This window comes from Vicugna pacos, chromosome 13, assembly GCF_048564905.1.
Source record: "Vicugna pacos chromosome 13, VicPac4, whole genome shotgun sequence".
NCBI lineage: Eukaryota > Metazoa > Chordata > Mammalia > Artiodactyla > Camelidae > Vicugna > Vicugna pacos.
The window spans coordinates 7,831,766-7,845,746 of NC_132999.1; the positions used below are offsets into that span (position 1 = coordinate 7,831,766).

The window sequence follows — 13,981 nt, forward strand, 5'->3', positions numbered from 1 at the left end:
TGTGCTTTCCTCAGAAATACACTTTTGTAAAGATGTAATGAGTACAACCAAGTCATGGTTTTTCTTAATTAAGTGAAGATGGTAATTATAAACTTTATCCTTCAGGAATCAGATCAAATCTCCACATATTTACAAGAGCGAATGTTTCCTAGGGTCTCTTTATCAGTGTGAGGAGATCCATGTTACTTTGTAATTCCCAATGACCTTTTCTTGAGCAGATAGCCTGTTTACACTTTAATAGAGTTGCTGAATCTAATAAAGATCTCATTAGCCCAAATATTTTACCTCTTACAGAAAAACAATATTCCAATTTTGAAAAATTTCAAGAAAGTTTCTTGATCTGAAGGATTCCAACACTGAAACAAGGCATACTTTATACACATTACTATAACAGTAAGATACAAGTACCTGCTTATGTTCAAGAATAAACGTTTTTCTTGCAAAGTTGACTTTAGTTATACTGTTTTAGAAAGCTGTTGGACTCAACATTTTAAAATATCAACTCTCTATAGAATAAAAAGGCATTTTTCACCTACGTGTTCTCTCTCTTTTCTCTTTTCCCACATCTCTTACAAAGTGAACATATTGGAATGAATTACAGAGAAATCTGAGAAACTTTTCCTAAATAAAGAAAAACAACTGTTTTGAAATAATGTTCACTTACAGTTTTCTTTTCGGCTCTGATTTGGTACTATTTTGTAAAGTATGAGGGGCAGCCACAAGCCTTCATCAGAGAAATCAAAATTAATGTCCTTTGGAAACATTGGGCTCTAAAAGAAAAAAAAATAGCAGAGATCTGACTGATTTGGCTCCCTTTAGCTTAATTTACAAAAAGGTAAATCAGTTATTTTATTGGCATGTAATCACAAAGGAAAATACACAGACTTTAGACTAAACTGACTCATCGTCAAGATTTCCAGGGTCTTACTCATTAATTATGGTGGCTGCCGACAAACAACAGAGGAAAATCAACAATGCTGGATAAAATAATCATCAAGGGCTTCTATGTCTGTAAACTATTTAAATTCTTGAAATTGAATATTTATGATGAGTGATGCTCCTTTAATCTATACCATATTCCTACTCCTTCTCAGTTCTGGGTACATTCAGAAGCCCCAGAGGCTCCTGTCCTTTTTAACATCCACCTTTCACTTGGCTTCATCTAGGCTAATATAATGCCTATTAGAAAACTGAACACCCAGTGTCATTCACAGTTTCTCAAGTGCCCGCCCATCATCTTGTGATACCCCTCACCATCCTTAACAATAGTTCACGTCCAACATCCTTTCTGCCCTTTCAAAGGCAGCTCCTGTGAAACAGTTGTGAAGTTTACTTTGCACTTATCAATAGAATATAAACCACTGTGGGCTTACCTCCCTGGGGTTAGTGAACCCACATTATCTGTGAGCACAGACAACACTTTGGCCACAGATGTGACTTGTTAACTGTACAAGCAAGGAGGATAAATCCACATAACAATACTTCATTCACCAAGGAAATCTGCAGTGGATTATGGCTTCTCTATGGTTAAGTCTGGTCTTAATTTACTGCTTTTATTCAGTTTTCAACCACAAACGAGCCCCTTATGAGGCATTCACTATGCAGAATTGACAACTCTTTTTATCTACTTGAAAAATATTTTTGGATAATAATTTATGGCTACAAAATATTTTAAGCAGTTTGAATAGTTATATTATATTCTTTCAATGCTTAACGATGCAGTATCCTTTGTAAAAATGAAATGCCAGGCAATCTGGTAATTTTACATACAGTATTTATAACAACAGAGCAATTTGGCCATATAGAAACACAAATTATCAAAAAAAGAAAAAAACCACCTTACATATTTTGTAAGAATTTTTTAAAAGACATTTTTTTAAAGCTCTTAAGTTGTATCTCAGAAGAAAATCAAAGTCCAGATCAGTGTTTGAAGATCCTATATATATATATATGTAAAAAATAATTTTGGCAAGCCCTATATTTTATTTATGGATTATTATGTTTAAAATAGCATATTTTGAACACGCTTCAGAAGGGGAAAAAAAGCTGCAGCTCTTTCTGAGGACACGAGGTAGAGTTCATATGCTATTTATATTTTATACATGAAACCAAAATGTGTGGGTAGATTTGCACCTTTTCACCATCAAACATATTCTCTTAATTTATATTCTGAATTAATGCCATCTTTAAAAAAAAATCCAACTGAAGGTGCTCATTATTATTGGGTATAGAGTTGTTTTCAAAAACTGCCAATAACTGGAACTACTCTGGAAATCCCAAGTAGGCTGAAAAACATCATATACCTTTAATAAGGGGCAAGTGCCAGTATCAGAGATGGCCATTTAAATGCTCCTCTTCTAGTATTGCCAATCAGTGACCCTGTGGTTGGAAATGAGACCCATGTAAATAAGATGGGTTGTATTTTATAAACAAGACAATGAAAGCATTAAGTGTGGTTGATGTTCTTTGAGATGATACAGTTCCTTTTGCATTGTTTTAGATTAATTTAAACCATGGGTACACAAAGCTTTATAACTTTCCTCTTGGCAGAATCTGAGCATTTTTAGACTCATTGATACTACAGTATTCTTCCCATTGCAGGATGAACTCCCTGTAGATAAACAAAGGAAAACATTCAACTGAGGTACTAGTCGTGTTTTCCTCATTAGTCGCTACACTATCTTGAGCAGGGAATGAGTGCTTGGGGAAAAGCATCCTCGGCATTAACAAGAAAGGACATTGCCTCTACAAGGAAGAACACTTTATGGTTTTCTAAAACATTTCTCCTCAAGTGCCATATGTAAATCATATTTAAAAAAATACAAATTATGCATGTGCTTCAGGGGAAAAACTACATAAACGTGCAATAGAAAAATAATGAACTGTATCACTTTGGTTAGTTAAGCAATTATTGCTTCTTTATAGTCTCAAATGCTGTCATAAAAACAGGTGGAGTTTTCTTTTTGTTTATTGTTGTTGTTGGTTTGTCATTCTGCTGAAAAGAATTCTTTCTGTTATCATTCTTGTTAATTTAGAACTTGTCATGTTCTGCCTCTAACCTGTGAGCTAGGTTTCATTACCTTCCTAAATGTTCTAATGAAGGTGTAAAAGAAAAGGTTAGAAAGGTGATAAATTAGACAATAGATGCATCAGATTCAAATGCCATTTAACATAATTCCCAAATCATTTATATTAAAATAGTTTCATTAACAATATTACAGCTACCTTCTGTTGTTTATCTCAAATACATTAACATACAGATAAGAGCAACTCCTGTAGTAAGAGTATGGAAGTTTGGAATTATGACAACAGCAATGAACTAGCCTCGTTAGTACTGGCCAAAAAAGTTTCTAATCACCAACTGTGGGGTCCATAAGCACAAGATTCCAAGGAAGATTTGGTGCATTATCTCCAATCCACTTGTCACCAGACCCCTAACGTTCCTACATTATTTACATTACACCCTGTGTACCGGATGCTGGTCTCATTTCTCCTTCCTCTTCCTGCCAAGCATTATATGTGAAGTTAGAGTGGGAGGGTCATTTAACAATGAATTTCCCTATTGTATAACCATTACAAAGCTATCTAGGCTAAATAACTTGTTGTTTTTTAAATCACCGTGCAATTTCAAGGTTTTAATGGTCCTTAAAATATAATACCCTGTGTCATTTATTTCCTGAAGTGAAAGCTAGTGCCAGCCTTTAGAATTCATGTAAAACAAGTGGTTCAACATGTTTTGAAGAGAGAATGAAAACTTGATAAGCAATTAATCTACCCTGAATGCTTTCCTAATAGTTTGTGCCTTTCCTTACTGATTTTTTAAAAATCCAGATTTATTCAAAAGAAAATCAAAGGAAACATGTATCTAAATCTTTCTATAGTGCATTTGTTAGCATGAAACCCACACAGTGAGGCAGGAAAGACTGAACATTTAAATAACTTAAAAATAATTTTAAAATAAAGGTGTTTCTGGTTGAATAGTAACAACTTGATTTTTTTTCTCCCTGTGCCTTGAAGCTATGGGAGAAGAGAAAGATTTGAAACAGGAAACTGGGTAAATGAGCATAGAGAATGGGCTAATTTCCTGACAGGATAATCTTGCAAGTGACACCTAGTTGGGGAAGTGAAATTGTCTTCATCTGACTGCTGATTCACAGAGGCTCAAGCTTAAGAGTTAAGGCAAGCCAGAGACATCACTGAGACTGAAGACTCAGCTTACAAAACATAGCTGAGACTAGCTGATAAGTCTATCAGCCAGTGTATCACCAAGGAGCCTGGTAAGAACATAGAGAAGACCTGGCAGTAAAATCATACTGTGTGACAGACACTGCATGGGCCTAGGAGACCCTTATTGGAAGACCATGTGGGACATGCAGACTGAAGTCCAAGAGTAGAAGGGACTACATCTCAGTGGTTAGTGGGACCAAGAGAACTAGAGCCTGGCACAAATTCATGCAGGGTGTCAATAGTTGAGGACTACAGGTGAAAAGGTAATGACTTTTCCAACTCAACAGAGATCATATGTTTTTCCCTTGGCAGAGTGAGGCAGGACATAAAGGGCAAATCCAAAGATAAAGAAATCAATGAAAGGTTGGAGTTACAAGAGCAAAATTAACAGGGACCATAACAAAGTCAGAGAGCTTGCTCTTGAGCAACTGCCAAAGGAGTCTCAGGAGCTCTTGAACACTAGTATACTTCAAGAGACATTCCTTTAGGGAAATGATAACCATGGCTGAAAGGAAAAGCATGGGATCCAACAAGGTGAGGTGTATATCGAAGACTGGCACCAAGACATCGTGTCTTCCTATTTCTTACTCAGGAAGTACTGGATGTTAAAGAAATTTATAATATCATACTTATTACATAGGTACAATAATTGCATAATATATACATATACATGTATGAATGTACCTAAATTAATTCCTTGGTAAAACATATATAGCCTTCACACAAATTGTTGGGATAATCAAGAACAAGAGCTCTGGTTGCCGAAGTTCCAAGGTGTAGAACACTAATTTAGACGCCAAATAGAAACACCTGAAATGTGGGTGTGCCAAACTAAGCACTCCATCATATCTTTGGCACCCAGCAAAGACGGGCCTCAGTTGAATCTGCTGCACACTCTGTACCCTGGATGAGTACGACATGCCTATCATCTGAATGGGGTTGGTTTCTGATTTGCATATTGCCAACTAACCCAATTTTAGAATAGCACAAATTTTAATTATATGTTTCATTTAACTGACACCTGTCCTTGGAGGCTATCATTAAAATGTAACCAGCTATGATGTGGGAAATATTATTACCTACGATTTATATAGAGGCAAAAATAAATAAGGAGAGAGAGAGAAAGAAAGGCTGAGAGCTTTAGAGGAATGGTAGAGTCAGAGGACGAGAGTTTACACTGATGAAAAAGAGCACTATTATCACTTACCTAGAAAATTTATAGAAAATGAAAACCTAGATTGTTGAATTCCTGGTGTTGGAGGTACAATTTTACTAAATATCCACCTCATCCATCATTTCATGTTGTGGGTATAGTACATCATTCTTTTCCCGAGTAAACTTTGGGGGAAAAAAAAAAACGCCTCCTAAGTGCTTGACCTAGAGAAGGCATCAGTTATAATTTGAAAATCTCATACTGTTTGTCTTCTACATTTAGTCTGCTCAAGAGGAAGAGTGTGATGAGGGAAGGGGTTGGGATATAGGTGAAACAAGATAGATAATGGGTTGATAATCACTGAATTTGGATAGTGGGTACATGGAGGTTCTTTATAGTATTCTGCTTATTTTAGTGTAAATTTGGAAATTTCCATAATAGGAAGTTAGAAGAAATTCAATTTCGAGAAGCATTTAGGTACTTGAACAGATTTATTTGGGCAAATTAATTCATCTTATACTGCAAAATTTGGCCATAAACAGAAGAATGGAACATCTTATATTAATCATATTATATTACTATACTTCTGTTAATGATCCCACTGTAACTATACCAAGTTCTCCTAAAAATGGAAAACCAAAAAATCTGTATGTATTTTTATCATCTCTCTATTCACAAGCAGTCTTTTAATAACAGCCCTAGGTTTCTAGATTGAGTGCCAAATATGCTTCCCATTTAGATCAAATTTAGCTTTAACTAAAATAATTAGCCCTCAATTCTAATTCTAATGGAAATGTAAGCCTCGTAACCATTCAGTGATAGTAGCACTTAGATACTGCCGCTAAAAGTGATTTATATGAAATAATTAGCAGACTATTTCTGTTGTAGATACATGCGGAATTTGTCCTAAACCAAAGGCAAAACAATAATAAAAAGTACTGCCTTTTAACCTTTCCTTGAATTTAAATAAAAAATGTGTACTGGAACTGCACATTAATAAGGCCTGTTAAGCTTGGAAGAATATTTTACATTCATCTGTAGTTCGTCAGACAGGTTCATGACCTCAGTAGAATTGCTCTAGCTCCTGCAGTTCTTAAACCCACATGGGGGAGGACATGAAATACTATTTTATGATTAGAAAATTTTACTAGAATTGACAGAAACAAGGAAACACACTCCAGTATTGAGTATATACTCTGAAATTAGCACATATAAAACTAAAGATGTTGAATGAATTGTCTTTTAAAAGCAGCAGCTAAAAATCGCTAAGTATATAACACTGTGGTTTTATTCTAAATGTAGGGAATTTAACAGTCAGCCTCTACTTTGTATCTGGAGATACACACAAAGGGGGACAACAGCCTTGTTTCACAATTTTCTAAATTATACAGTAAGGACAAAAATATATAAGGTTTCTCATTTAAAATATTTTTTGTCACAAAATGCTATCTGTTTTGGAAGTTTCCTAGTGTTCAGTTTTATCCACATTTTCCCTGAATTTCCTGTAGAATGACACTGTATGAGAGCTGCTACCATTCAGGGTATTGCTGTTAGCAGAGGTCCCACTAAATTGGTGAAGTACGTTCAGTTGCATCTCCATCACTCAGCCTGAGAAAATTCCATCCACAGAGCTGATTCATGCTACTTCTTTGGATCTGCTACTGGCAGCACAATAAGGGATGAATGAAATAAGCACTCAGCAGCTGAATGCCCTTAAAGACCACTTGGGAACTTTATTTGGTGCCAAATAAAGTGACCTGCCAGTGTCAGCTGTGGGAAGCATATTGTACTGTGCTCTGCAGTCTGTCCTGGTTGCCTATTCATTTCTGAGGAAATTTTCAGGTATTGAATTTTAATCCATGATGCCCAATTATAATTTGGGGCCCTTTTATATTAGAGACTGGGCTTCACCCCATTTGGCAATTAAGTCAGAGCTGCCTAATACATGATTTTAATTTCCGGAAAGCAGGTGCTTCTTTTGGTCAGTTACCAGTCTCTGATTTTCCTTCCTTCTTTTGCTTAAACCATTTTCAGTTTCATACCCCCACTGCCTCCTACCCTGCTTATACAAGTATTCACTGCATGTTAGATGATTTTCCTGCTTAAGCCTATAGGATTCCCATAGGCTTCTTTTAAAAGTGCTTATAACTTTAAAAATTCATTTTGTAGGTTTGATCTCTACTTTGTAATAACTTACTACATTGCTTTTTAAAATAATCTGAATAAAAGCTTATTTACCACATTATCTAACACTTGCAACTATGAAGCGAGACTCCCCAGAAATAATTGTTGTCTGCATTTACTTTGTCTTCTATTTTCACCAATTCAATTCAGGACTTTTCTAACAATTCAAAACCTATTGTTGTTTGAATTTCTTTAAGACTCTGTGTCTTGTCCAAATAGTACTTTATTGTTTATAATAAGTATTTGAGAGAGCACTTTATAATTTGAAAAACTCAAATACAAAGTGACTGATTTGGAGATGAATACTGTATAAATTAAATCCCCCCTAAAGAGAAGTTCTCCTCCATACACACGCACTAAGATGGTGTGGTCTCATCTTCCACAGTTGCTTTGGGCAAGACTGAGCCAGCACCAGTGGCGCCAGTAGAGAGGAGACTAGGAAAAGAGGTGTCAGTTTGTGCTGATATGACTGCGTCTTTACCCCTTCCATTGCTATGAATGAGCTGCCTACCTCACTATTGCCATTCCTACACATGAATTAAAATACTGTTGCTATGACGGTCACCAGTAGGGATACACTTAAACCTTTGGTGGCCATAGACAGACCTAAGTCATTGGAAAGGGAGTTGGGTAAAAGGGAGATGAAGAAAAAAAAAAAAAAAACCAGAGTAGGAAAGAGGAGGAAAAAAGGGAATTATGAAGAAATAAAAAGAGAGAAAAAGTTGGATGAATAGAAAGAAAAAGGGTGCTTAAGTTGGGGACACAATTGAGTGCTACAAACAGTTGGCTTAATCCGTTCATCCTTTTGCTGTTCTCTGCAGGCTGAGACCATAGATAGTTACCTAGCTGGACTCTCTGGAATACTGTTGTTTAATCAGCTGAGGATTAGCAAAATTTGATAGTTTTTAATGGGACCGTGGGCAAATGTTTCTTTTAAAAAGAGTAAAGCAACCAAATTCTGGATTTGAAAGGTATAATATTGGAGAGTGTTGCAAAAACAGTTGCCTAACAAAAAAACTACTTATTATCTCACTTAAAGAATTAGCTCTCCTAGAATATAATTTATATGATTTAATTAAAATGTGTAAGTTGTAATGTGGTGGTGTTTCTAAAACCATGTCCCAAGAAACATCCATCTCCTGGTAGCTATTAACCGATGTTTCCTTAAAAAAAGCATGCCCTCATCAAATATATTTCAAGACAGTAAACCATGCTTGCCCCCTGGGTGAGTCACAGTGCTTATTACCGTTTTATAGGCACTGAGAAGTCCTGCAATAATAATAAACAGGAAAAAAAGCTGTTTATGTTGAACTCAGCATTTTACAAAAAATTTCACTAGGAAATTTTTTCTCTTAAAACACTATTAATAATTTGCATTTTCTGGAACACAGTTATCAAGAAATGTATTCCAGTATTAGTATTTATGATTTTTTGTTGTTTCTTTTGTTTTAAAAAGTAGAAATAGCTGAAATGCACAGTCGGTATTGTCTTTGGGACCAGAGTATTAAAGTTTTAATACATCTGTTTAATGTACAATTTATTAAGTTGGGTATGAACCTTATACCTCATGATGCTGTTCATTTTTACCATGCCTGTTTATTTTTTTGTAGCCCCCATCAGCCTGTAAGTAGATTAAGGACAGGATCTATGTTTTGCTTTTCCAGTATATCTCTGAGAACTTGCATAGTGCTTGACACACTGTAAGCACTCAATAAATATGTGTTTGAATAAATGATTGAACATTTTAGTAGATATCTTTTAAGATATAGATATAACCACATTAGAATGTGGGTTTTCAAAAAAAATAATTTTTGGCCTTAGAGTAAAATTAACAGAAATGAAGGTGAGAAAGACTAAATTGAACTGGTCTTTAATAGCTTTGTCAGAGGCCAATAAACTCCTCACCAATCACTCTGTTGTCTGATGCTTCATTGCTTCTGTTAGCTGCTCTATTTGAAATCAATGTTCATTCTAGTCTATAATTTTCCAATTTGTTTTTAAGTCTTTATATCTTAAATTTTCTTCCAATAGTTATTTCTTGACTGCCCTTTACTTTTTGTAGAATGACTTCTTAAAAGCAAAACTAACCATGAACTTCATATATCACAATATGCTCTGACAAACTTACTGAAGAGACAAGAAAAGGCAGTGAAGGCCTGGGGGAGAGGAGAGGATGATAAAGAAGAGGTAAAAGAGGTAAGATGTTTAATTCATTCAACAAATATTTCTTGAGTGCCTATTCTATGCTGGGTGCAGTACATAGAGTCTAGACAATTCAAGGTCAGCTGAAAATATGAAATATTTATCAGAGAGATATCAACAGAATAAGGAATTATCAAAATTTTAGCCCCCCTAAATCAGTCTGTATTCTAGAATGACTTGATATTTTTAGAGCAATTATTTGATGGGTAAATAGTCTGTCTTATCTATTATGCTCTGTTTTTTACAGAGGTTCATATTTTCTATCTTGACAGTGCTGCCAGCTTTCCTAAAATTGCACAATATTTTATGGGTCAGGACAAAACCACTTAATATGATTCTGTCATATAAAATTTAAAGTAATTTTAATTATCTTAAATCAAAGTAATAACTGTTCAAAAGTCCACCTAAAGAATGGTTATAACCAAGGATTGATAAACTGTGGCCTTGTGGGCCAAATCTGATCTACCATATGTTTTTGTAAATAAAGTTTTATTGGAAGACAGTTATGCTTATTCACTTACATATTGTCTGTTACTGCTCTCATATTCCAACAGCAAAGCCGAATTATTGCAACAGGGACTGTGTGGCCTGCAAAGCTATAAATGTTTACTATCTAGCTCTTTATAGAAGTAGCATAGACAACCTTTGGTAATATAGATTAGAGCAAAATGGGAATCTGGTTGAGAACAAAATAACGGATCATTGAAAAACCATTCAGCATCTTCATTCAATATAATTTTATTCCTACATTTGAGTATGATGTGAATATTATTCTGGAAATTTTTACGCAGTATAAACAATATCCTCTCCATTAAAGATCTAAATCAGTAGCAGTAGGCATTTCATTTCAGTGCTGTTCTTTTGTTCAATATTTAAAAGTATAGACATGAAAAGCTGGAATGTGTAAATTCTGTAATAATACGTTCTATGCTAGGAATATAGAGCTTGTCTTGGGAGGTAGTGTACTTTAGCAGATATCATAGGCAGGCTCCAAGATGGTCTATTTCTTGATATCCACTTCCTTGTGTAGTTCTATCCTATGCAGAATAGGCTGGCTTGTGTAATCAACAGGATATTGCAGAAAATATGGAGTGTGCCTTCTGAGTCTAGGTTATAAAAGACATTGTGATTTTTGTTTTATTTTGAAAGAACCAGCTACTATGTCAAGAGAACAGTCAAGCAGCTCTCCAGAGAGGTCCAAGTGGCAAGGAACTGAGTCATCTACCGACAGTGGAAGAGGCGCTGAGGCATCCCACGTACACTTACCTGAGCGAGCCCTCTTAGAAGCTGACCCTCAAGCCCCAGTCAAGCCTTTAGGTGACTGCAGCTCCTGCTGACGTCCTGACTACAACCTCCTAAGAAACATGGATCCAGAACCACCCAGCTAAGTCACTCTTAAATTCCTGATCCCCAGAACCTATGAGATGATAAATGTTTACTGTTTTAAGGCAGTAATTTTAGGGTAATTTGTTATGCAACAATAAATAATTAATTGGGTGTATGAGAATGTAGGTTCTGATATTACAACGTGTGTTTGAACTTGCATACCAGTTGCTAGATGTCTGACCTTGGGGACATTACTTAACTATGTTATTTAGTTTTCTCATCTGCAAAAATGGGGATATAACTGCCCCTATCTCATAGAACTGTTATGAGGAATTCAATGAGATAAGGAATGAAAAGACTTTTTGGCATGTAGTAATTGCTAAGTAAAAGTTAACAATTATTTGTTTTTAATTATTATGAGATCCAAGTATCCACCTAAGAATTCTTTTAAACCTTCTTTTTTGTTGGGCAACTAAGTGAATACATGGTAGAATTTAAAAAAAAAGAAAAACAACTTTTATCCCACATCCTGGAGTTCATGTAATTTAGAACACCTACAGTAAATGTGGTGGATAAGTACAGCAAGAAATTAAGAGAAGAGGCTATTGTTAACATACCTGAAAACAAAATACATAACACTACTGCATAACATTACACAGAAACAATAGCAGATGAAGAATAGGTTGCTACCCAAAAATGTGAGTAAAACTATATAGTCTAGCACCAACCACAGATTTCAAAAAACAAAATAACAAATGCAACTTTTGGTCTAATTTGCTAAAGCCTAAACCATACATACTGTTTTTTTTTTTTGTAAAAATAAAAGATAAATAGCAAAATAATACCATTCTTTGCAGATTGTTTGAGTTATCTAACCCTTCTTTAATCCAAGGGATTATTGAACAAAACCAATGTTCATTCAAAAACACTTACAAAATCTGTTGTGGATTACCAATATCATCAGTTGAACCTGTTTCAAATTTATTGCTTTCATTCAGGTTAAATAATAAAAGGGTCCATTTGTCCTACCACATGTATATACACAAATTTAGCTTTCATCATTCTCTACAAGTTTAATCCAGTGATTTATGTTTTTTAACGCATATTCAGGGAATCTGTTGAGGAAAACTCATCCAGGCAGACAGATGAGCTAGAAGGGATTAATAGGATGTGTGCAGGATTTAAAGCTGGTTGATTCAGTTCAGAGTAAGTTAAAAAGAGAAGATGAATATAACACTGTAAACCTCCTTGAGGTTCTAATCATTTTAATGACTTTAGCAAAAGAGAACAGGCTAAGGTCAAGAAAGGTCAGAGACAATGATCCCTGTTTCTAGAAATACATTTCATGGAAGAAAAGCCATTGCTTCAATTTTTCTTTTTAACCAGTAGGAAACACTACTGTATTTTCCTTAGAAAAAATCTGCCTTCTGGTATTAATGGTTAAATTTGAGGTTTTGGAATTCTTGATTTTCTTTGTGAAGCCATAGTATTTCACTTAACACCACAACCAGCAGCAAAAACTAGGAAGAAATTGGACAGGATGACTTTTTTTTTTTTAATGTTTTATAGCAAGGCAATGTATTACTTTGAGATCTTCAGACAGCTAGTTCTCAGATACAAAAAAATACCATGAATTATTATTGATGACTTTGAACATTTAAACACATCCAGTTTAAGTCTTGCAAGAACAAAATACTGGAATACAGAAAGGAAAAAATCTTTTTTCCCGGCAGAGTGAAGCCCATTCCACTCTATCAGGTACTTTGTTTCAATGACATTCTAATCTTTACACACATTAAGAACTTCCTTCATAATATTGTTTTGTTTAGTGTAAAAAGCATTTGAACAAATATGCTCTTTTCCATTAACTTCTCTCCAAACAGAGGACAAATGGAGACTTGATAAGCTTATTTTAGTGCTTCATTGAACCCAATATATAATTCTAAGTATTTCCAACCCTCATTTTGTTATAACTTCCATAATTTAATGGAACACCTTGGGATATGAAAAATTTTGTGTTCATTAACTTTTAAAGAAGAGAAATGCTATCTAATTGTCAGCACTTGGGACAGAATATCAAGTGCTCTACATATTTTCCTGATTATACTGGTGACATAAACCATACATGGCAAATAGGAGGGAGAATTCAGTGCTGTGCAGTAGAACTTTGTGTGATGATGGGAAATGTATCATATCTGGACTGTCCACAGAAGAGCTACATATGGTTATTGAAAACTTGAAATGTAGGGCAATTGACATACTGATTTTTAATTTTACTTGTTTTAATTTATCTACATTTAAATAGCCACATGTTGCTAGAGGCTACCATATTGAACAGTACAGAACTAGATAATTTATAACCAGATTTTTTTAAAAAGAACAGGTAATTCCACAACTGATTATCTTAATTTTTCACTCTTGACACTCTTATTCCCACATTGATAATGTCTAAAAAGATCAATCTTTGGGTTGTTTTTAAATGCTATAAACTTAAATTTGCCCAAAGGGAATGTCTGCCCTTTGAAGTATTTTGCATATACAGACACAATGAGATTTATTTAACCACTTTTGGGAAAAAGTTAAGCTACTCAGATGAAACTTAATTTAAATTTAGTTGTTTCAAATTTATGATTTATTAATATAACTGAATTTTTTCTTTGCTTCAACACCACAAATAGTTTGAAATTTCTTCAAACAAGTATCAAGAATTATTTTCAGAATAAATAAAATGCTATCAGATCATAATCTATTCATATTAAAAAGTAAAGTATTTGTCTCAGCTTTGTCTCAGGCAAAATATGTCTGGAAACATCTAACATCGTATTATTTTAAATGTTGCTTACATCATGACTTGCATTCAAGTATATCTATGGTGTGAAAAGGCATAAC

General features: G+C 34.6%; 1 protein-coding gene across 1 annotated transcript in view; it reads right to left on the bottom strand.

Moving 5' to 3' along the window:
* The window catches only part of ADGRL2 (adhesion G protein-coupled receptor L2), a 461,330-nt gene that overhangs the window by 344,748 nt on the left and 102,601 nt on the right, over positions 1–13,981 (bottom strand). Inside the window, exon 3 of the mRNA XM_072974126.1 lies at positions 665–770. The gene's annotated coding sequence lies outside the window, so the exon portion shown is untranslated. The remainder of the gene's footprint in view (positions 1–664; positions 771–13,981) is intronic.